The sequence below is a fragment of the Gossypium arboreum genome, chromosome 6 (genome assembly GCF_025698485.1).
Source record: "Gossypium arboreum isolate Shixiya-1 chromosome 6, ASM2569848v2, whole genome shotgun sequence".
NCBI lineage: Eukaryota > Viridiplantae > Streptophyta > Magnoliopsida > Malvales > Malvaceae > Gossypium > Gossypium arboreum.
This window is the reverse complement of record NC_069075.1, coordinates 12137571-12160639: the sequence shown is the minus strand read 5'-3', so window position 1 is coordinate 12160639 and position 23069 is coordinate 12137571. Positions and strand designations below refer to the sequence as shown.

The following is a 23069-nucleotide window of genomic DNA, read 5'->3' as shown; positions in this document are numbered from 1 at the left end:
GATTTAAAGTTATTAATATATGCCTAATAATTATTGCTTTTAATTAGAAAAACCATATGCCTAATAATACAAATATGTCTTCATGTTATTGGTGGAAGGTAAAATCATATGTATATTGATTATTGAATTATGAGCATATTTATGTATGATACACATATTTAGGTATATTTCATTTTCATGTGGTGATTTTAGTAGTATCAATCATATTATTATATTTTGGAATATGGAAATGGGAGTCTTAAATTCGTAATTACTATATATAGTAACATATTTCTTGAAAAATGATAATAACATATTCATCAATGCATTTAAAATTACCAAAAATAATTGTCAGTTATTGCATTTATTTGAAAAAATGTTTATCGAAAGAGATATGTGAACTAATATTAGATTATCACATATGAGTATAAATACTATAATTAATGTTTACATACACTGGTTAAACAAACAATAATATATATATATATATATATATATATATATATATATATATATATTTCCATTAAGGGTAGAAGGAATGGTAATTTGGGATCAGATGTGAATGAAACTTTAAATAACATAAATAGTTTATCACTTTATCAATAATTAGTCGATTAAAATATTAGTAATTATAAAATTGAAGTCCCAACAATAAACTTAAAGGGTAAACTATACTTAAAGTCACTAAATTATTAATAAGTTTACGTTTTGGTCACTCAATTTTAAAAAGTTACAAAATAGTCACCAAACTATTCGAAAGTTTTCATTTAAGTCACTAAACTATTCAAAAGTTTTATCAAAGTCATTTGACTATTTCATGAAAAAAAAGAGAACCATAGGAGAGAAGGGGAAGGAGAGTTTTCGGTTGGTGTAGGAGTTATGAACAGAGAATGTCATACGACAACGATTTTAATAGCCCCGTGACAAATGAATTTTTTTAATAGTTTACTGATCATTTTATAACTTTTTGAAGTTGGGTGTCCAAAACGTAAAGGTACTAATAGTTTTGTAACATTGGATGTAGTTTATCCAAATTAGAAGGTTTGTAAATTTAAAATATCCTAACTGTTTGATCCTTGAACCTAGGAAATTGATTTGTTGGATTCTTAATGATTAGTAGTTAAACAATTAATTGGATTAATACAAACTTTAAGAAAACTAGAAGGTAAACCCTTATCCAAAGAATAGTTAAACTGGAAACTACTCCTTAATCGGGCAAGTGCATCAATGCATTTGTTCCCTTCTCAAAAAACATGCACAAAGGTCTAGTAGTCAAAGATTGCAATAACATCTTGCACTCATTAATCAAAGGAGATAAAGTCAAATGAGTAGATTTATTATTTGACATGAAGGAAATAACAATGGCGGCACCAACTTCAATCTCAAGGTCGTTGAGGTTAAAAGATCTAGCTAGTTGAAGCCCGTTTTTAAGTGCCTACAGTTCGACTTTGACACTACTAGAACAAAGAAGGTGTCTGTAGAAGCCAATCACCTAATTTCCTTGATAATCTTGAATAATTGCTCCTACTCTTGCCTTTCCTAGATTTCCAAGAGCTGACCCCTCGATATTATGTTTGAATCAGTTTCTATCAGGAGGTTTCTAAGAGATCAGGGCAAAGGTGGGGAGAGGAATACGATGAATTATAGAAGAATAAACAACAAATTCCCCTATAGCTGATAACACTCTATGAATAATTTGTTTTTTGGGACGAGGAGTTCCAAAAATAACAACATTTTGAGCCAACAAAATTCCCAAAGAGCAAATACAAACACCATATACCAGGGGAGGCTAGTAGAAGAAGTCTATCCCTTAAAGGACAAGTTAACAATAAGCTAGACTACCCAAGAGGACTGAGGTCTCGGTCTACAAAGAATCAAATTAGACAAGGATTCCCAAATATTTTGAGCAGTAGCACAATCTTGAAGCATGTGGAAGATCTCTTCAGGGGTTGCAGAGCACCATGGACAAGGGTCCTCTAATAGAAGATGTCTACTTCTAAGGAAGGTCCTTGTTGGAAATGCGTGATGCCCAAATTTTCAAAGAAAAAATTTAATCTTGAGTGGTCCTTTCATTAGGATCGAGGATTCTAGTATCAATACCAGTAGCAATATCAAAGGCATTAGCCAAATAAAAGTTCACATCACTCCTGCACCCCTAGCATAAGGAATCAAGGACATTGGGCAAATTTGGAATGGGGGTACTCAAGAATGTATCAATCAAAACTTAGGGTAAATTCAAAGAAAGACATGAAGGCCCTTGATCTTCCTACTTGTCCCGCACTTATTTAAAAGTCATGAGTTCGTCCTCCCTTAGTAACGGTCATTGGAACAATTCTCTCAAAGGTCCCATGCTCAACCAGTTGTAACACCCCTTACCTGTATCCGACGCTGGAACAGGGTACGAGGTATTACCAGACTTGAGTACTTGTAATCATTTAAAAACCGAGACATAAATTTCATCAATTTTAAACTTTTCAAACATATTCAAGACTATCTACATTAAATGACTTTATACAATAGCGACCTTCAAATAACATAGGTCAGTTTTTTAGGTCAACTCCTAGCAACTTAATAATAATTAAACGAGTCCCCATACATGCCAAAGACTTAAAAATACTTTAAAACCTTTATATATCGATCAATAGTTTGATAGTGTGATTTAACCTCTGGCGACCTCCAACTCGAGCTAACATCTGCGATACTATAGGAAAAAAGAAAGGAAGGGAGTAAGCATTATAGCTTAGTAAGTAAATATGTAAATATTAATAAACAATACATTATCATACATTAAACAAAGTCACAATATGTTCCCGGAACATTACCATCACAAACACACATTCTTTCACTATTACAATTATAAACAGGTTCAAAATAAGCTGTCTAGCAGAGTGCTAGAAGCTAAATTATTTATTTCTGGAGCTACAAAACTCCAAATTACAAACCGTTAATTTTTATTGAAACTAGATTCATGTATATTCTTACCAAAAAATTTTCAGAATTTTTGGTTTATCCAATTAGTACAGTTTATTCATTGAAGTTACCCCTGTTTCACCGCTCAACTGCCCTGACCACTCTTCACTACAAATAAATTTTCTCTTTGTAAAGAACTCATATGATGTTATCGTTTATTTTATTTGAAACTAGACTCATTAAGGATTTCAAACATATAAATTATATCCCATAATTATTTTTTTAAAATTTTTAATGATTTTTTAAAGTCAGAACAGGGGATCACGTAGTCATTCTGAACCAGTCTCATAGAAACTTAAATATCTCAGAATATAGAATTTCTTTGCTTGCTCTATTTCTGTTATATGAAAATAGACTCATTAAAATTTAATTTGATATCTCATTCAGTATCTGATTCAATTTCTACTATTTTTGGTAAATTTTTAGATTCTCATCACTGCAACTATCCAGAACAGTTTTATTGTCAATTTTGATCTTTCACACTTCAATTGTATTCATCACTTACCCATAACAATCTTTCCAATTTCCAATCACATATCTTCACAAAGTCATACACAATTTCATTTAATCAACTTCCCAGTTGAACACTTCGGAATAATAACAGATACGCGATGGTATCGCACACAGTCCACCTTTAAAATCGAAGCTCTCTTGTACACATAGTGGGCTTCACTTAGCACCACTCATGTGACCTAGCTCGATTGTACACATAATTTTGGCTCTCTTGTACACATGGTGTACACATAGTATCACCCATGTGACCTAGCCACTTTATCTCGTAGCTCTCTTGTTTACATGGTGTCCTTCACCTGGAACCACACATGCAACCTAGCTACATCTATCTCGTAGCTCTCTTGTCTACATGGTGTACACATAGTATCACCCATGCGACCTCATAATGTCTCGTAGCTCTCTTGTACACATGGTATACATCCCGTATTACACATGTGACCTAGCTATATACCATCTGTATTTTTCGATTCTGAAGGTTCAAACGGGAAGTATCTCACTTTCTAATACTTTATTCCATTCTTCCAATAGTCGATTATGATTCAAAAATCAGCTACAATACATAAAATATGCTGAAATATAAAAACGTAATAAAGGTAATGTATTATTTACATACAAACTTACATACTTTCTCATTTCCATGCCGAATTAATATTGAACATTTAAATCATCATAATTATACTTACTTTCAACACATCGGCAATCATAGTAAATATATTAATTTTACATTGAAACATGCATAAATTAATGCTTATTATACATATGAACTTACCTCGATACTAAAACGACCATTTTACCAACTTTTCCCATTTTTAATTTTTCTCCCATTCTAGGTTCAAATCTCATTTTCTGGGATCTAAAACATCATATTTTACTTATTCAATTAATGTACTATTCAAAACAGTCCTTAACTCAAACTTTGGAAAAATTACAATTTGGCCCTAAACTTTTGCATATTTACACTTTTGCCCCTAGGCTCGGGAATTAAACTTCATCCCTTATTCTTATGTTTTATGACATGCTTATCATTTTTCCCTTCTATGGAAACATCAAATTCTCACTCTAACACATAGTTATGAACAATAACAACTTTTACCGATTAAGCCGTTTTACTCATTTTTGCTTAAAACCACTTAGCAAAAGTTGTTTAACATAATTTCAGCCTTCATATTCTACCATAAAACATCAAAATAAAAACATTTCACCTATGGGTATTTTTCCAAATATGAACCCTAGCTTAAATTATTGCTAGAATAAGCTTAATCAAGTTACCGGGATTCCAAAAATATAAAGAACTTGAAAAACGGGGCTAGAACGGACTTACTATTGAGCTTGGAAAGCTTGAAAACCCTAGCCATGGCTTCCTCCATGCTAATTTCGGCCTCCATGAAAAAGATGAGTCAATTTTGGCTTTTTTTCCCTTTTTATTTCTTTTAATTACCAAATGACTAAAATACCCTTAAGGCCTTTCTTTAAAATTTGTCCTATTCATGTCCATTTTTGTCCAAACGAAATATAATGGTCTAATTGCTATTTAAGGACCTCCTCTTTAAAACCCCATTTCAATCAAGTACTTATGAATTAAAACACATATTTTGCAACTTTTGCAATTTAGTCCTAAAAGTCCAATTAAGCACTTTATCAGTAAAATTTCTTAACAATATTTTTACACAATATTTTAATCAATAAATAAACTTTAAAACTTAATCGGAATAAATTTTTTGACTTCGAATTCGTGGTTCTAAAACCATCGTTCCATTTAGGCCCTAAATCGGGCTGTTACAGCAACTTTTGCAAATAAGCTCTAATAGGCAAATTAAATATGCAATCTATAAAATTTCTTATCAATACTCTAACACATGCATCTAATCACTCGGTAAATCATAAAAAAATTAATCGAAATAAACTTTTCTACCTCAGATTTTTGGTTTCGCAACCACTATTCCATTTAGGCTCTATTTCGAGATGTTACACCAGTTATCCATCCAAAAGTTCACAAAATGACTATCCTTTATCACCTATCTGAATCCAGAAGCTAGGAGCGAGCTAATACTCTGGAGGGATTTCAAGTCGGTAAAACATTTGAAGCCGGTAAAGAATTCTTAAGATCCTAGACACATTTGGCCATGAGCAACTTAGCCCAAATACTATCCTTTTCATGGATGAGTTGTAATATCCCTAACTCGTCTTCGTTGCTGGATTAAGGTTATGGAGTATTATAATACAATTTGAAACAACTAACATCACATAGAATAATTAACCAATTTAAAAATATTAACATTCAATTCCAATTTTCATTCAAAGCATAAATACCTTTATGGGCCTTAAATCGAGCTTATGAGGCCTTAAAAATAGTTTAGGAACAATCAGGGATTAATTTGAAATGAAATAGAAAATTTTAGAAAAATCTAAAAATTTTGGAAACAAAGGTCACACGGCCGTGTGAAAAGCCCAGGCCATATGGCTCAGAAACATGGTCGTGTGGCTAACCATGTACAATTCGAAATATGGGACACAAGGTTGTGTTCCAGCTTGTGTGCCCGCACGTGTGAGTATTCGAAATAACATCACACGGTCGTGTCATAGGTCGTGTGTCAGACCGTGTGTATATTCAAAATAAGGTCACACGGCTGTGTTGCCAGGCCGTATAACTCTTTGAGACTGTGTGGACCAACCTGCACTTAAAATTAAAATGACACACGACCGTGTGGGGTGACCATGTGTGACACACAGCCATGTGATAGCCCATGTACCCTTATTGGTACCACAATACACCAAACACACCATAATACACCAAATAGAAATTAACTTCAGTGCCTAACCAATGTACCCTTATTGGTACCACAAAATAAAAATCCAAACAAACACATTCTCAATATTTACAAAACATTACCTTAAAGATGTGTCATTTCCTCTTTTTCATCACAACTATTAACCATATCTCAAGTTAATCATAGTAGGCACTTAACAATAACTAAAAGCACTTCAAGTCTCAAACATAACCCGAAGATACCAAACATATATATACAACCACAAAGCTTACTCAAACTAGCTTATAAACAACATCATCATAAACAAAATAACTTAAAGGCTCCTAGTACATACCATTTATAACCCAAAATCAAAATAACCAAAACTTATACTAATATGAAGGATGAATAGTGTGAATGTATTCCGACTTGATTCCAACCGATCGAACTTTTCGTTGACCTACAAAAAGATAAACAACTAACATAAGCAATTAGCTTAGTAAGCTCTTATAATGTGAACTTAAACTTACCAAACATGTTATATTTAACCCATTCAAGCATGAGTTCATTCATTAGATCATGTGCACACATTTTATTCCTATACATACAACTTTGCAAGGTTAGTAGGTGTATTAACTAAACATATAATTCCAACAAATCATGGAACATGTAATAATAAACATTTATGTACATATTTCATCCATCATATATTCGATAACATAGCTATATTTGATAACATAGCTTCCCACTTCAAGTATTTATATCAACATTTTCCAATTCACATGTCTTAATCACAAAACATTTCATATATATACACATTCATTTAAGCCTTTATCACCTGCTGAACCAAATGAAATAATATTGGATACTCGAGAAATGCTTACACAAGTTGTGAATGTAACATGTAACCATATATGCTCACATGAGCTGTGAAATGGGCTTGCTCACACAAGCTGTGGGTCAGGATGTTAGGCTACACAATGCTACTCACATGAACTATGGAGAATCCATAACAAATGCAGGACCTTAGCCATCGGTAGGACATCCAAGACCAGCACTCGAAACTGTAAATAACCTTTAATGTAATGTCATTTGTATCCTAAGTATTCACGAGGTTCAAACGGGATAGATTCCATATCTAATCCTTTAACTTCATTCCATTACACCATCTCAAATATACATCCATGAAATTCACGTTTTTCACACATAATCATCAATTTGATTAACATTACGATTTAGTTCAAATCACTGGTTAACATTTTATAAACAATTAAAATTATACAAAACACAAAATGAATTGAACATTCATCCAAAATAAAAATTAACAAGCTTAAACAATATACGAACTTACCTAGACCAAAAACGGTTGCAAAAACAAGGCTAACGACTAATCCGTTATTTTAGCTTTTCCACGATTTGAGTCTAATTGTATCAATTCTTGATCTAAATAATAATTTTCATTCAATTAATTCATCCAAACATCTCAAATTATTAAACTTAAGCTTATGAGCCCTTTCATTACAAATTTACAAAATTACCCTAATATTTTACCATTTATGCAATTTAGTCCCTAAAACCGATACTTACAAATTATCCACATTTAAGCAAAACCCATGCTAGCCAATTTCTATATAGTCCCTAATCAGCCCACATTTATCCAAATTTCACAAAATTTTTATATAACTTTACTATTTTAGCAATTTAGTCCTTTAACATAAGAATTAACCAAAATCACTTTATAAAATTGTCTTATTTGACTATTAAGCTTATAAATCTATTATAAAACTTCAAAAAATCACCAATTCATCAATGGAATAATTTAAAGCATTTAACAGTTCTACAAATTAATCCCTGAGTTAGCTGGATTAAACTACAGCGACCTCAAAAAACACAAAAAAATTACTAAAAACGGATCAAAGTTACATACTATGCAAAGACAAAGTGGATGACCGAAACTTTGAATGCACTTCAATGGAACATTCAGTTTCCAAAGAAGAAAAATAAACATGATGATGATTTTGTTATATTTTACTTTTATTATTATATGTTTTATTATTATTAACATTAAAATTTAATGCATAAAATGTATAAAATTTACCTCTTGTCCCACTATATAAAAATGGTATATTTACCATTTAAATCCTTCCACTTATGTTCATTAAGTAATTTAATCATTAAAATTCAATAGCAATTAAATTTTATGTCTTTTATAAATTAGTATTTTTCTTTAATTAACTAATTAAACAATAAAATCTCTAAACCAAACCTTTATAGACCTAAATAGTAACTCCGATCTAAAAATATTTACGATCTCAGTTTTCAGAAATGAGGTCTCGATAACTTATTTTCTAGAACCACTTGACTTTCGGGACATACAACTTACCTTTACTATTTATTCAATAAAATAAGATTTAATCAAATCAAAATTCATAATAACTATAATTAACTCATATGAATAAAATAATAATAAATATTACGAACTTATTCGTCTAATTTGTGGTCCCGAAACCACTGTTTCTGATACCACTGAAAACACTTATCTACAATGAAGTTAAAATCTCTTCAAGAGGAACGCCTAAGAAGGATTGGAAATCCTAGATATTTCCAAATGTTTGAGGATTCCTAAATTCCTAAGAAATTAACTATTCGAGCCTTTATACTTCGTAGACAGTTGGAAGATCAAACTATTCTAGATTTCTGAAAGTTAATACACTGACCAGATTCCTTTATAGATAGATCCAATGTTTGCCTTATATACCCCAAAGAGGATGACATCATTAGTTAATAAGATATAGGAGAAAATCGACCCACTCCTCAATGCTCAGATCAGTTGCCATTCCTTTTGGTCAATGGCAGGAAAGATTTGGAAATTAAAAAATTCCATGTATAAGATAAACAAGTAGGAAGAGAGAGGATCTCCTTATCTAATTCTACGAGAAGGATTGAAGGACTTAAGCTTAAAACCATTTAATAGATCTGCGTAGGAGGTAGTAGTAACTCAACTCATGATAAGATTTATCTAGGAATTCGAAAACTTAAAAAAGTGTAGGACTTTCTTAATGAAGCTCTATTCCAACTTGTCATACATTTTCTCCAAATCACGTCTAATGACTATGACTTCCTTCTTCCCTTTTACCTTCTTGAATGAGTGCATGATCTCTTGGACAATAATGGTGTTATCCAAAGGTTGCCTTCCAAGCACAAAACTACTTGAAAGGGGGATACTATCTTACATAGAATAAGTCTAAGCTTCATAACCAGTACTTTGGTGACGGTATTGTAAACTATATTACATAGGTTAATCGAAAGAAATTGAGAAATTGAGGTAGCTTTTCTGGACTTATGAATCAGTGAAATCATAGTTTCATTTAGCGAAGGCGGAATAGAAGATTTAGAGAAGATCCCAAAAAGTATCCTAATTACTTTCTGTTTAACATCGGGTCAGCATTTTTGGAAGGAAAATGGGTGAAGGCCATCTAGACCAGGGCCTTCAGGAGTTTGAAAGACCAAGCTACCTTGGCGATATCAACAGGGGAAACCTCTACAAGAAGGGATTGAGCTTCCAAAGTAAAAAGTCTAGGCCAGTCAAGAGTAAATCTTAAAGAGGCAGAATTGGATATTTCCTCGGAAGTGGTAAAAAGTTGGTAGAAGTGATCCTAAACCAAATTTTCAATATGCTGCCACTCAGTAACCCATCTACCATTTCCATAAAAAAGACCAACAATACAATTGAAATTTCTACAAAGAAGTGTAAAGAGTGGAAAAATATGTCGATGTCGTCAATGTTGACAAACCCTTCCTACAAATTAGAAGCAAGTAAGGACTCAGCGGGTTTACTTGTCGGCTTAAACATTTCACCCGCTTCACCATTAATTCACACTAAATACAAAACTGATGTAGCACCCCAAACCCTGCCCAGAAGTTATGGCCGGATCCGGCATGCCACATCAAAACGTAAAAAAAAAAATTTCCATTCTAAGTCCAGAAAATCATACTTGATGTTCAAAAGATTAATTCATTAAGGGTTAAAGTGAAAGGAAGTCATGCACCGGTAGGAAACCGGAAAAGAGGTGGTGAGTCCATCGAATCGCTTAAGTACCAAGCTCCTTGAATCCAATCCTAGACATGCATACCGCCATTGCCACACCTTAACGTCATGGATATTTCTAGAAACCGATTTGATTAAGTCATTTTAAGAAAAGTGATTAATTTTGGAAAATACTTTCATTGCGGAAGCTTTTCTTGTTGTCGTGTTATTTTGAAATCAACTGTTGTTTTTGAAAACGCCTAAAGCTATCCAATTTCAACAGTTAAAATAAATATTATCTATCTTAATAAAACATATAAAACCATCAAAATAAATAAGCGGCCTTATTACATTTAAAAGCCCAAAACCTCAAACGTAATTAAAAGGATGTCCAGTTCACGGAAGAAAATCAAACTTTTAGAGCGGTGGCCACTCGAATTCCCTCACGACTCTAAGCCCACTATGGTTGGGGATTTCCTCGTGGATGAAAATAAAAGGGGTGAGTTTGGGAAACTCGGTGTGTAAGGAAAACCCATTCAAAGCCCAAGTCACTCAAGCCTATTGGGCCTAAGCCCATTCGGTAATAGTGATCTTGGGCGAGCCCTTTTCATTTACAATAAACGGGCCTTAGCCCTTATTCAGATAATGAGTATGGCCCATAGGCCCATTTCAAAATACATGCAACATCGAGAAACATATGCAAGCCCATTTGGGTAACAGTGGTACTGGGCCAAAGCCCTTTTCAGATTACAATAAACTGGGCCTTAGCCCCTTATTCAGATAACAGTATGGCCCATAGGCCCATTTCAAAATACATGCAACATCAGTAAACATATGCAAGCCCATTTGGGGAGACTACTCAACCCACCAACCACTACACTCCACCCGTACCAGCCATACACTCCATGTGGGAATAGCTCAACCCACCCAAATGACACTCCACAGCTTCAAACTTCTTTGCTCGCTTAACGATAAATTGAGGCAAAGCCTCCAATCGTGGACAAGCCACTTTCAGTACTTCCTCCGTCAATATCCCATCCCATGCATCAGATAATAACAACATGGCATGCAGTAAATAACAACAGTCAAACATGCATTTAGGTCAATTTAACCCTAGGGGTATTTCAGTAATTTATCTCCTAGGGGTAAAATTGTAAATTTTTTACTTTTAAAGGTATTTCAGTAATTTATCTATTTTAGGGTTTTTCATGCATATTCCTACCTTTCACGTACTACAGAATCACGTACCGAGGGTTCTTACCGAATTGGGCCCGTTGGCCCATCATTCCAATTTTGGCCCATTAAGCCCAAAAATATCGAGGGCACAGAAATCATGCACTTTACAGTCTAAACATTGTAACTTACCAAAAACATTAATCGATTTACCTCACGAGCATTCGCACACTCGCAAATCTACAAAATACCAGTTTTCGGCATTTCGGCTTTTCGACTTTTGCCGATCTAGACTAAGAAAGAGGGTGTTAGTTACACATCATTTTTATGACGATATCTTGTGAGATCCACACACGAACCGCCTACAATTGGATTACTAACATGTTAATCTAACTATTCAAATACAAACTACGTATTAACCCCTTACAATATTCGGCCAACCACACCTACAGATCATAGTAAGCTTATAAGAAATCAATAAGCAACTCATTAACAAATTTTTGTCAATGTTTACCACATAATCATAATTTCACTGCAAGCTGTCTTCCTGAACAACAGTCACTAAATTATTTATAACTGGAGCTACGAAACTCCAAATCAAGTGCCGTTAATTTTCCATGAAAATAGACTCATATATCTTCTATCCATAAAATTTTCATAATTTTTGGTTTAGCCAATCAATACCAGATTTTTCTCAAAGTTTCCCATGTTTCACTGTTTGACTAATCTGACCACTCTTCATTACGAATCAAATTTCTCATTGTACAGAATTCAAAATATGTTCTCGTTTATTCCATTTGAAACTAGACTCATTAATCTTTAATTACATAATTTATTCACCTTCTAACTCATCTCTCACAATTTATGGTGATTTTCCAAAGTCACGTTACTGCTGCTGTCCCAAGCAGATTTATTACCAAATTCACTCTTTCACACCTAACTTGCATGCTTGTTATTTAAACATGCATATCACCAATCAATCATCACATATCTATGATTTTACTTAAGTATAATCTCCATTTCATCATTTTAAAGCACAACATGTTAGCCGATTTTTCCCTTTAGCATCTAAGGCACATGCATGCTCATTTGTTTGGCTCAACTTCGCATATATTCCATTTTTCATCAAAAGAACATGAAACAACAACCATTTCCTTCATTTTAATTCATGACTAAATGCTCACAACACAATTAAAAACCAAAATATGCTTCAAGAGTTAAGGTAGAATCAAGATGAACTCATGAACCTCAAAATAAGAAGCAAGGTACCAAGAACTTACCTTCAATTTTCCTCCTCCTAATGACCGAATACTCAAGAGCTTTCTCCTCTCCTTTCTCTTCTCTAACTTTCAGCTATGATGAACAAAGATGGACAAAACTTTGTTCTTTTCACCCCTTTTTCTTTTAATAAAACTTTATATTTCATCCATTTAATTCTTTAATACAAAAGACATGAAATTCTTATCATGAAACATTTACCTAACCCATTATCATGAAACATTTACCTAACCCACTATCATGGAACATTTACCTAACCTATTATCATGGAAAATTTACCTAACCTATTATCAATTTGTATCAATTTGTACCATAAATTATGGATATCAAGTGTACATTTTGTCTACAACAACATGATGGCTAGCCACTACATGTAAAATGGGAGGTTTGTCATTCAAATCCTCCTATTTTGCACTCCTATTTATTTGGCCACTTCAATTTAGCCTATAGCATTTTCAAACATTTTCACATAGGTTCTATTTCATAATTTCACCCCCTTTTTGTTATGGAACAAAAATTAACTAAAATTGTCGGGTTCTATCTTAAGTTTGGGCTTTCTAGAGGCCCACTAACATAATTAAACATATGCCAACATTCACAGGATTCCCGAAAATTGGGGCGTTACAACTGAAGAAATACACTTCATAATCAAATCCAACCATACCCCATTCAAAACCCATTCTCAGCATCATCTCTCGTAAAACCCCCACTCAACCCTATCATATGCCTTACTTATATCTAATTTGAGCGCAAAAGATCCTTTCTTACTAATTCTCATTTGCTTTAAAGTATGCAAAATCTCATAGGCCAATAACACATTATCTATTATCATTCTCCCTAGAATAAAAGCACTCTGTGCTTCATCAATTCAACTATCAAGTACTTGTTGAAAGCGGTTAGCCACCGTTTTTGATATAATTTTATATAGAATCAAACGTAGGCTAATAGGCCTAAAATCCTTCAACCTATTTGGTTAAGAAATTTTTGGAATTAAAAAAATAAGAGTCGAATTAATAGCTTCCAAAGAATTACCTCCATTTAGAATACTGAAACAGTAATCACCCACATCCCGACCAACAATGTGCCAAATTTTTTAAAAGGAAAGTGTTGGAAATCCATCATCCCCGACAGCCTTCAAAAGAGTCATATCTTTCAAAGCTATTTGGATCCCTTTGATTTTGTAAACCTCCATCAATTCTCAATTCATTTCCTCTATTATTCATCTATTCATGCTTTCCCAACCACTCTCCAAACTCCTACCCTTTTTTGATTTGAACAAGTTGAAGAAATAATCCTTCACAATCCCTGCCATCTCATCTTTATTTGAAGTAACCGAGTGTAACACCCCTTACCCGGCCCAGACGTTATGGCCGGATCCTACATACCACATCGAAGCATTCAAAACATTTCCGATCCAGAAAGAAAACTTACTGAGTGTTTTAAAAGATGATTTCATTATAGGTTAAAGTGAATGGAAGCTGTGCACCAGGTAGGAAACCGGAAAAGAGGAGGTGAGTCCATTGGACTGCTTAAGTACCAAACTCCCTTCGGATCCAATCTTAGACATGTAAACCGCCATTGCCATACCTTAACGTCATGTATATTTCTAGGAAACCGATTTGATTAACTCCTTTTTAGGAAAAGTGATTAATTTTGGAAAATATCTTCATTGCGGAAGCTTTGCCTGTTTTCGTGTTATTTTGAAATCAATTACTGTTTTTGAAAACGCGCCCTAAAGGTATCCAATTTCAACAGTTAAATATAAATATTACCTATCTTAATAAAACATATAAAAACCATTAAAAATAAATAAGCGGCCTTATTACATTTAAAAGCCCAAAACCTCAAACGTAATTAAAAGGATGTCCAGTTCACCAGAAAAAAATCAAACTTTCAGAACGGGTGGCCACTCCGAATTCCCTCACAACTCCAAGCCCACTATGGTTGGGGATTACCTGCGTGGATGAAAAAAAAAGGAGTGAGTTTGGGGAAACTCAGTGTGTAAAATAACCCAACCATAGTCTAAATCAGCTCAACCCACAGAAACAGAATAAGTTGGCCTTAGCCCAGAACAGAAATTCAGAATAAAGCTCATAGGCCCATAACAGAACAGAATAGATATTACATGTTTATGCAGAAACCCAACCCAGATTCATCCATAACACCCCCGTACCAGCCTTACACCATGTGGGGAGACTACTCGACCCACCCAACCGCTACACACCACAGAAATCGCAGCGAGGCTTCCAGATATTGTGACGAAGTCACCAGATCTGAATATTGTGGCGAGCCACCGAAGAATATATGTGGCGAGGCACCAGATTAGATAATCGTGGCATAGCCACTAGAACAGATATATGTGGCAGAGCCACCAGATCAGATAATTGTGGCATAGCCACCAGGACGCTTCCTCCATAATATAACCCATGTCCCATGCAACAGATATATAATCATGGCATACATCATACGAATCGATCGTCATGCTTTTCAACAAAATTAACCCTAAGGGTATAACGGTAATTTTGCACCTAGGGTATAACATAATTTTCCATACATAGGGTATTATAGTAATTTAGCTACTTTTAGGGTTTTCATGCATATCCTAACTATTTACGTACTATCGAACACTTACAAGATACTTACGAATTGGGCCCATTGGCCCATGAACCCGATCTTTGGCCCATTAAGCCCAAATTATCAAAATGTACTGAAATCGCGCGTCTTGCAGTTTATTACTTTAGATTACCAAATATACAAACCCAACTATCTTACGAGCATTCGCACACTTCGCAAATTCCCAAAATACCGGCATTTTGACTTTTCGGCTTTTGCCAATCTAGTCTATGAGAGGTGTCGATTACACACATTTTGCGACGATATCTTTTGAGATCCACACACGAACCCCTTACAATTGGATTACTAACACGTTAATCTAACTATTCAAATACAAACTACGTATTAACCCCTTACAATATTCGCCAACCACACCTACAGGATCATAGTAAGCTTATAAGAAATCAATAAGCAACTCATTAACAAATTTTTGTCAATGTTTACCACATAATCATAATTTCACTGCAAGCTGTCTTCCTGAGCAACAGTTACTAAATCATTTATAACTGGAGCTACGAAACTCCAAATCAAGTGCCGTTAATTTTCTCTGAAAATAGACTCATATATCTTTTATCCATAAAATTTTCAGAATTTTTGGTTTGGCCAATCAATACCAGATTTTTCTTAAAGTTTCCCATGTTTCACTGTTTGACTAATCTAACCACTCTTCATTACGAATCAAATTTCTCATTGTACAGAATTCAAAATATGTTCTTGTTTATTTCATTTGAAACTAGACTCATTAAGCTTTAATTACATAATTTATTCACCTTCTAACTCATCTCTCACAATTTATGGTGATTTTCCAAAGTCACGTTACTGCTGCTGTCCCAAGCAGATTTATTACCAAATCAGTCTTTCACACATAACTTGCATGCATGTTATTTAAACATGTATATCACCAATCAATCATCACATATCTACGAGTTTACTTAAGTATAGTCTCCATTTCATCATTTTAAAGCACAACATGTTAGCCGATTTTTCCCTTTAGCATCTAAGGTACATGCATGCTCATTTGTTTGGCTCAACTTCACCTATCTTCCATTTTTCATCAAAAGAACATGAAACAACAACCATTTCCTTCATTTTAATTCATCACTAAATGCTCACAACACAACTAAAAACCAAAATATGCTTCAAGAGTTAAGGTAGAATCAAGAAGAACTCATGAACATCAAGATAGAAGCAAACTACCATGAACTTACCTTCAATTTTCTTCCCCAAGTGACCGAACATTCAAGAGCTTTCTCCTCTCCTTTCTCTTCTCTAACTTTAGGCTATGATGAACAAAGATGGACAAAACTTTGTTCTTTTCACCCCTTTTTCTTTTAATAAAATTTCATATTTCATCCATTTAATTCTTTAATACAAAAGACATGAAATGTCCATCATGGAACATTTACCTAAACCATTATCATGGAACATTTACCTAACCCATTATCATGGAATATTTACCTAATCCATTATCATGGAACATTTACCTAACCTATTATCAATTTGTACCATGAATTATGGATATCAAGTGCTCATATTGTCTACAACAACATAATGGCTAGCCACTTCATGTAAAATGGGAGGTTTGTCATGCAAATCCTCCTATTTTGCACTCCTGTTTATTTGGCCACTTCAATTTAGCCTATAGCATTTTCAAACATTTTCACATAGGTTCTATTTCATAATTTCACTCCCTTTTTTCTTATGGAACGAAAATTAACTAAAATTGCCGGGTTCTATCTTAAGCTTGGGCCTTCTAGAGGCCCATTAACATAATTAAACCTATGATAACATTCATAGAATTCCCGAAAATTGGGGCGTTACAACTCTACCCTTCTTAAAGAAATTTCGTCCTCGAAAGTTACCTGATCCAACTAGTTGAGGGTATTGTTGACGTATAGTCTCTTCTGATTCCCAAGTAGCTTCTTCCCTTCCATGATTACGCCAAAGTACTTTCACTAACGGGACAGATTTCCTTCTGAGAACTTTAACATCTCGAGCCAATATTTGCACAGGCTCCTTCTCAAAGGTCAAATCAGTCTGAACTTCAATTTCAGCAACTGGCAGGACATAAGTAGGGTCAGAACGATAACGCCTTAACATGGAGACGTGAAAAACATCGTGAATCCTGTCTAACTTTGGAGGCAATTCGAACTGATAAGCCACTGGGCCTACTCGCTTCAAAACCCGATAAGGCCCAATGAACCGCGGACTCAACTTGCCCTTCTTACCGAACCTTAATATCTTCTTCCAAGGAGAAACCTTTAAGAAGACCATATCACCTACTAAGTACTCAATCTCTTTACGCTTCAAATCTGCATATGAATTTTTCCTATCAGATGCTTCTTTTAATCGGTCCCTAATTATTCTGACCTTATCCTCAGTATCAGCTACCAACTCTGGTCCAAGAACTTGTCGATCTCCTAGTTCGGTCCAACAACTAAGTGTACGACACCTTCGTCCATACAGTGCTTCATACGGTGCCATTCGAATACTCGCCTGGTAACTACTATTGTACGCAAATTCTGCCAACGGCAAGTAATCCTCCTAACTACCTCGAAAGTCAATCACGCATCCCCTCAACATGTCCTCCAGAATCTAAATAACCCTTTCCGATTGACCATCAGTCTGGAGATGGAAAGCCGTATTAAAATTCAATCGCATCCCCAACGCCTCATGTAACCTTTTCCAAAACCGAGATGTAAATATGGGATCCCGATCAGAAATAATTGAAACTGGGACTCCATGAAGTCGTACAATCTCTACCACATACAGCTTGGCTAACTTTTGAAGCGAAAAGTCAGTACGTACAGGTATGAAATGGGCTGATTTGGTCAACCTATCCACAATCACCCACACCGAGTTTTTCTTTGATGGTGTCAAAGGCAACCCACTCACAAAGTCCATGGTTACCCTCTCCCACTTCCAAAGTGGTATCTTCACCGGCTGTAACAGTCCAGAAGGTAATTGATGCTCAGCTTTCACTTGTTGGCATGTCAGACATTTTCCTACAAACTCCGTTACTTCTCGCTTAAGTTCAGGCCACCAGTACAATTCTCGCAAGTCGTGATACAACTTATTCCCTCCAGGATGAATGGCACATAGTCCCCCATGAGCTTCCTTCAATATTGTCTGCCTTAAATCAGAGTCCTTCGGAACACAAATTCTTCCTCGGAAACACAGAACTCCTTCGCCATTTAACCTAAACTCAGAATTTTCCCCTTCCTTAACTTGTTGAAAACAAGCGACCAAAGACTCATCGTTCAACTGCTTTTCCTTAATCTAATCCACCCAGGTTAGCCTCACTTGCAACTCAGCCAACAGACTTCTATCATCATAGAGACTCAGACGAGCAAACATTGCTCTTAGATCAGATACAATTCTACGACTTAGAGCATCGGCTACCACATTAGCCTTGCCTAGTGATACTCGATTGAATAGTCGTAATCCTTAAGCAACTCAATCCATCTCCTTTGCCTAAGGTTCAGCTTCTTCTGAGTCAACAAATACTTAAGACCCTTGTGGTCTGTGTATATAATACACCTCTCCCCGTACAAGTAATGTCTCCAAATCTTAAGTGCAAATATCACTGCCGCCAACTCCAAATCATGAGTAAGATAGTTCCCTTCGTGAGGTTTAAGTTGTCGTGATGCATATGCAACCACCTTACCCTCCTGCATTAACACGCAACCCAAGCCTACATGTGATGCGTCACTGTACACAGTAAAATCCTTCCAAGACTCTGGCTGAATTAACACAGGTGCTTCAGTCAGAATTTTCTTCAACTTCTCAAAAGTCTCTTGCTGGGTCTCAGTTCATACAAACGGTACCCCTTTCCTTATGAATTTTGTCAGAGGTGCTGCCATCACAGAAAAACCTTCCACAAACCTTCTGTAGTATCCTGCCAACCCTAGGAAACTTCGTATTTCCGACACCATCCTAGGTGGCTTCCACTCCAAAATTGCTTCAATCTTTCGAGGGTCCACCTTAATCCCTTCGGCAGAGACCACATGTCCTAAGAAGGTTACCTCCCTCAACCAAAATTCACACTTGCTGAACTTCGCAAAGAGTTCCTTCTCCCTTAACACTCATAGCACTATACGGAGATACTCATCATATTTCGCTTCAGTTTCAGAATATACCAGGATATCGTCAATAAAGACGACTATAAACTGATCTAAGAATGGTTGGAACACACGATTCATCAGATCCATAAATGTTGCGAGGCGTTAAATCGGTCAAATGGCATAACCAGAAACTCGTAATGACCATACCGAGTCTTGAATACCGTCTTTTGGATATCTGCCTCCTTGATCTTTAACTGATGATATCTAGATCGAAGGTCGATCTTGGAAAATACAGAAGCTTCTCTAAGCTGGTCGAACAGATCGTCAATCCTTGGCAGTGGATACTTATTTTTAATCGTCAGTTTATTCAACTGGAGATAATCAATGCACATCCGCATCGTACCATCCTTCTTTTTCACGAATAGCACCGGTGCTCCCCATGGAGACATGTTTGGCCTAATGAAGCCCCTATCCAACAACTCTTGAATTTGAGCCTTTAACCCACTAACTCCTTCGGTGCCATCCTATACGGTGCGATGGACACAGACGCTGTTCTAGGCAAGAAATTTATTCCAAACTCAACTTCTCGGTTCGGAGGCAATCCTGGAAGCTCCTTCAGAAAAACATCTTGGAACTCCTTTACGGTCCTAAACTTATCCACTGTCAGTCCCTCCTCTTTCGACTGACTTACAAATGCCAAATAGGCCTCACAACCTTTCTGAATCCACTTTTCGGCTCTTAATGCCGACACCACATTGGACAAATAATCCCTTCGCTCACCTATCACCATAACCTCCTCATCCCTTATAGTCCTTAACACCATTCGTTTAGCAGCACAATCCAGGGTTGCCTTATGCTTAACAAGCCAGTCCATTCCCAAAATGAGATCAAACTCTCTGAACGGTAACTCCATCAGATCTCCAGGGAAAATCCTACCTTGAGTTTCTAAGGGTACATCCCTATACAGTTTGTCTACCCTAACCGAGTGACCCAAAGGACTTAGTACAGATACCCACTCACAATCTCCTCAAAGCAGTCCAAGTTGTCCATAATCCGTTCTGTGGCCTCCAACCAATATTCCGCCACATTCGGGGCTATACCAGACACGCCCCTAAAGATCTCCGCTCCGTTAGCCTGAAGTCGTTCAGAAATAGATCCCCGAACTCCATTGCCCGTACTTGCCTCGGTAACCCTTTTCAAAACACGAAGCATTGCCTGTGACAGGGCATCATCCTCGGCACCGCAATCATGAGACTCTACCTCTGTTGCTGGTGGTATCGGTGCATCCACTGCCGGTATATGTCTCGAAGACGAAGATCTCGCTCGAGCATTTCCTCAGCCCCGTCCACGGCCTCTTCCACGAGCGGCTCTTGTACTCATATCGTATTATCTGATTACGAATTTTTATGCATTAATTCAATATTCCAGTGTTTATTACGAATGTTTTATGAATCAGACAGTAATTCAGAGTTTGTTTTCGCAGAATCGAAGTCTAGCTACAGTTTCAGTCTCTTATCAGATTTTCCTATAGTTTCAGTATCATCCTATCTAGAGCATCCTAATAGGGTTTCAGTACAGACAGATAATTCAGGAAAATATTCAGAAAAGTTCAGAGTAATACTTACAGGCTTGAGCCGGAGATTCGGAACGCCACCTTCTAAAGATCTAAATTTTGAAAATCGAGTTTTTCGCATTCTTTATAAAATTTTCGTTTTCGAAAATCTTTGTTTTTGTAAACCCATTCCACAGCCGAGTTGTTGTAACCTAGGCTCTGATACCACTAAATGTAGCACCCCTTACCCGGCCCAGACGTTATGGCCGGATCTGACATACCACATCGAAGCATTCAAAACATTTCCGATCCAGAAAGAAAACTTAGTGTTTTAAAAGATGATTTCATTATAGGTTAAAGTGAATGGAAGCTGTGCACCAGGTAGGAAACCGGAAAAGAGGAGGTGAGTCCATCGGATTGCTTAAGTACCAAACTCTCTTCGGATCCAATCTTAGATATGCAAATCGCCATTGCCATACCTTAACGTCATGTATATTTCTAGGAAACCGATTTGATTAAGTCCTTTTTAGGTAAAGTGATTAATTTTGGAAAATATCTTTATTGCGGAAGCTTTGCCTGTTTTCGTGTTGTTTTGAAATCAACTACTGTTTTTGAAAATGCGCCCTAAAGCTATCCAATTTCAACAGTTAAATATAAATATTACCTATCTTAATAAAACATATAAAAACCATCAAAAATAAATAAGCGGCCTTATTACATTTAAAAGCCCAAGACCTCAAATGTAATTAAAAGGATGTCCAGTTCACCAGAAGAAAATCAAACTTTCAGAATGGGTGGCCACTCCAAATTCCCTCACAGCTCCAAGCCCACTATGGTTGGGGATTACCTGCGTGGATAAAATAAAAGGGTGAGTTTGGGGAAACTCGATGTGTAAAATAACCCAACCATAGTCTAAATCACTCAACCCACGAAGCAGAATAAGTTGGCCTTAGCCGAGCGAAATTCAGAATAAAGCCCATAGGCCCATAATGAGCGAAACGATATTACATGTTTATGCGAAACCCAACTCAGATTCATCCATAACACCCCGTACAGACCTTACACCATGTGGGAGACTACTCGACCCACCCAACCGCTACACACCACGAAATCGCAGCGAGGCTTCCGGATATTGTGACGAAGTCACCAGATCTGAATATTGTGGCGAGCCACCGAGCAGATATATGTGGCGAGCCACCAGATCGAATAATCGTGGCATAGCCACGGAGCAGAATATATGTGGCGAGCCACCAGATCGAATAATTGTGGCATAGCCACCGGGCGCTTCCTCCATAATATAACTCATGTCCCATGCAATGATATATAATCATGGCATACATCATACGAATCGATCGTCATGCTTTTCGGTCAAAATTAACCCTAGGGGTATAACGGTAATTTTGCACCTAGGGGTATAACATAATTTTCCATACATAGGGGTATTATAGTAATTTAGCTACTTTTAGGGTTTTCATGCATATCCTAACTATTTACGTACTATCGAACACTTACACGCATACTTACGAATTGGGCCGTTGGCCCATGAACCCGATCTTTGGCCCATTAAGCCCAAATTATCAAAATGTACGAAATCGCGCGTACTGCAGTTTATTACTTTAGATTACCAAATATACAAACCCAACTATCTTACGAGCATTCGCACACTCGCAAATTCCCAAAATACCGGCATTTCGGCTTTTCGGCTTTTGCCAATCTAGTCTATGAGAGGGTGTCAGTTACACACCTGTTTGCGACGATATGCTGACGAGATCCACACACGAACCCCTTACAATTGGATTACTAACACGTTAATCTAACTATTCAAATACAAACTACGTATTAACCCCTTACAATATTCGGCCAACCACACCTACAGATCATAGTAAGCTTATAAGAAATCAATAAGCAACTCATTAACAAATTTTTGTCAATGTTTACCACATAATCATAATTTCACTGCAAGCTGTCTTCCTGAGCAACAGTTACTAAATCATTTATAACTGGAGCTACGAAACTCCAAATCAAGTGCCGTTAATTTTCTCTGAAAATAGACTCATATATCTTTTATCCATAAAATTTTCAGAATTTTTGGTTTGGCCAATCAATACCAGATTTTTCTTAAAGTTTCCCATGTTTCACTGTTTGACTAATCT

General features: G+C 36.0%; 2 long non-coding RNA genes across 2 annotated transcripts; both read right to left on the bottom strand.

The window, feature by feature from the left end:
• Positions 1 to 14442: 14442 nt before the first annotated feature.
• LOC128293704 (uncharacterized) lies at positions 14443 to 16666 on the bottom strand. Its single transcript, XR_008283881.1, has 2 exons — positions 16509 to 16666; positions 14443 to 14642 (listed from the first exon to the last, which is right to left on the bottom strand). It is a non-coding gene; the product is annotated as an uncharacterized LOC128293704 (long non-coding RNA).
• A 4897-nt stretch (positions 16667 to 21563) lies between these two features.
• On the bottom strand, positions 21564 to 22710 carry LOC128293703 (uncharacterized). Its single transcript, XR_008283880.1, has 2 exons — positions 22661 to 22710; positions 21564 to 21763 (listed from the first exon to the last, which is right to left on the bottom strand). It is a non-coding gene; the product is annotated as an uncharacterized LOC128293703 (long non-coding RNA).
• Positions 22711 to 23069: the final 359 nt, after the last annotated feature.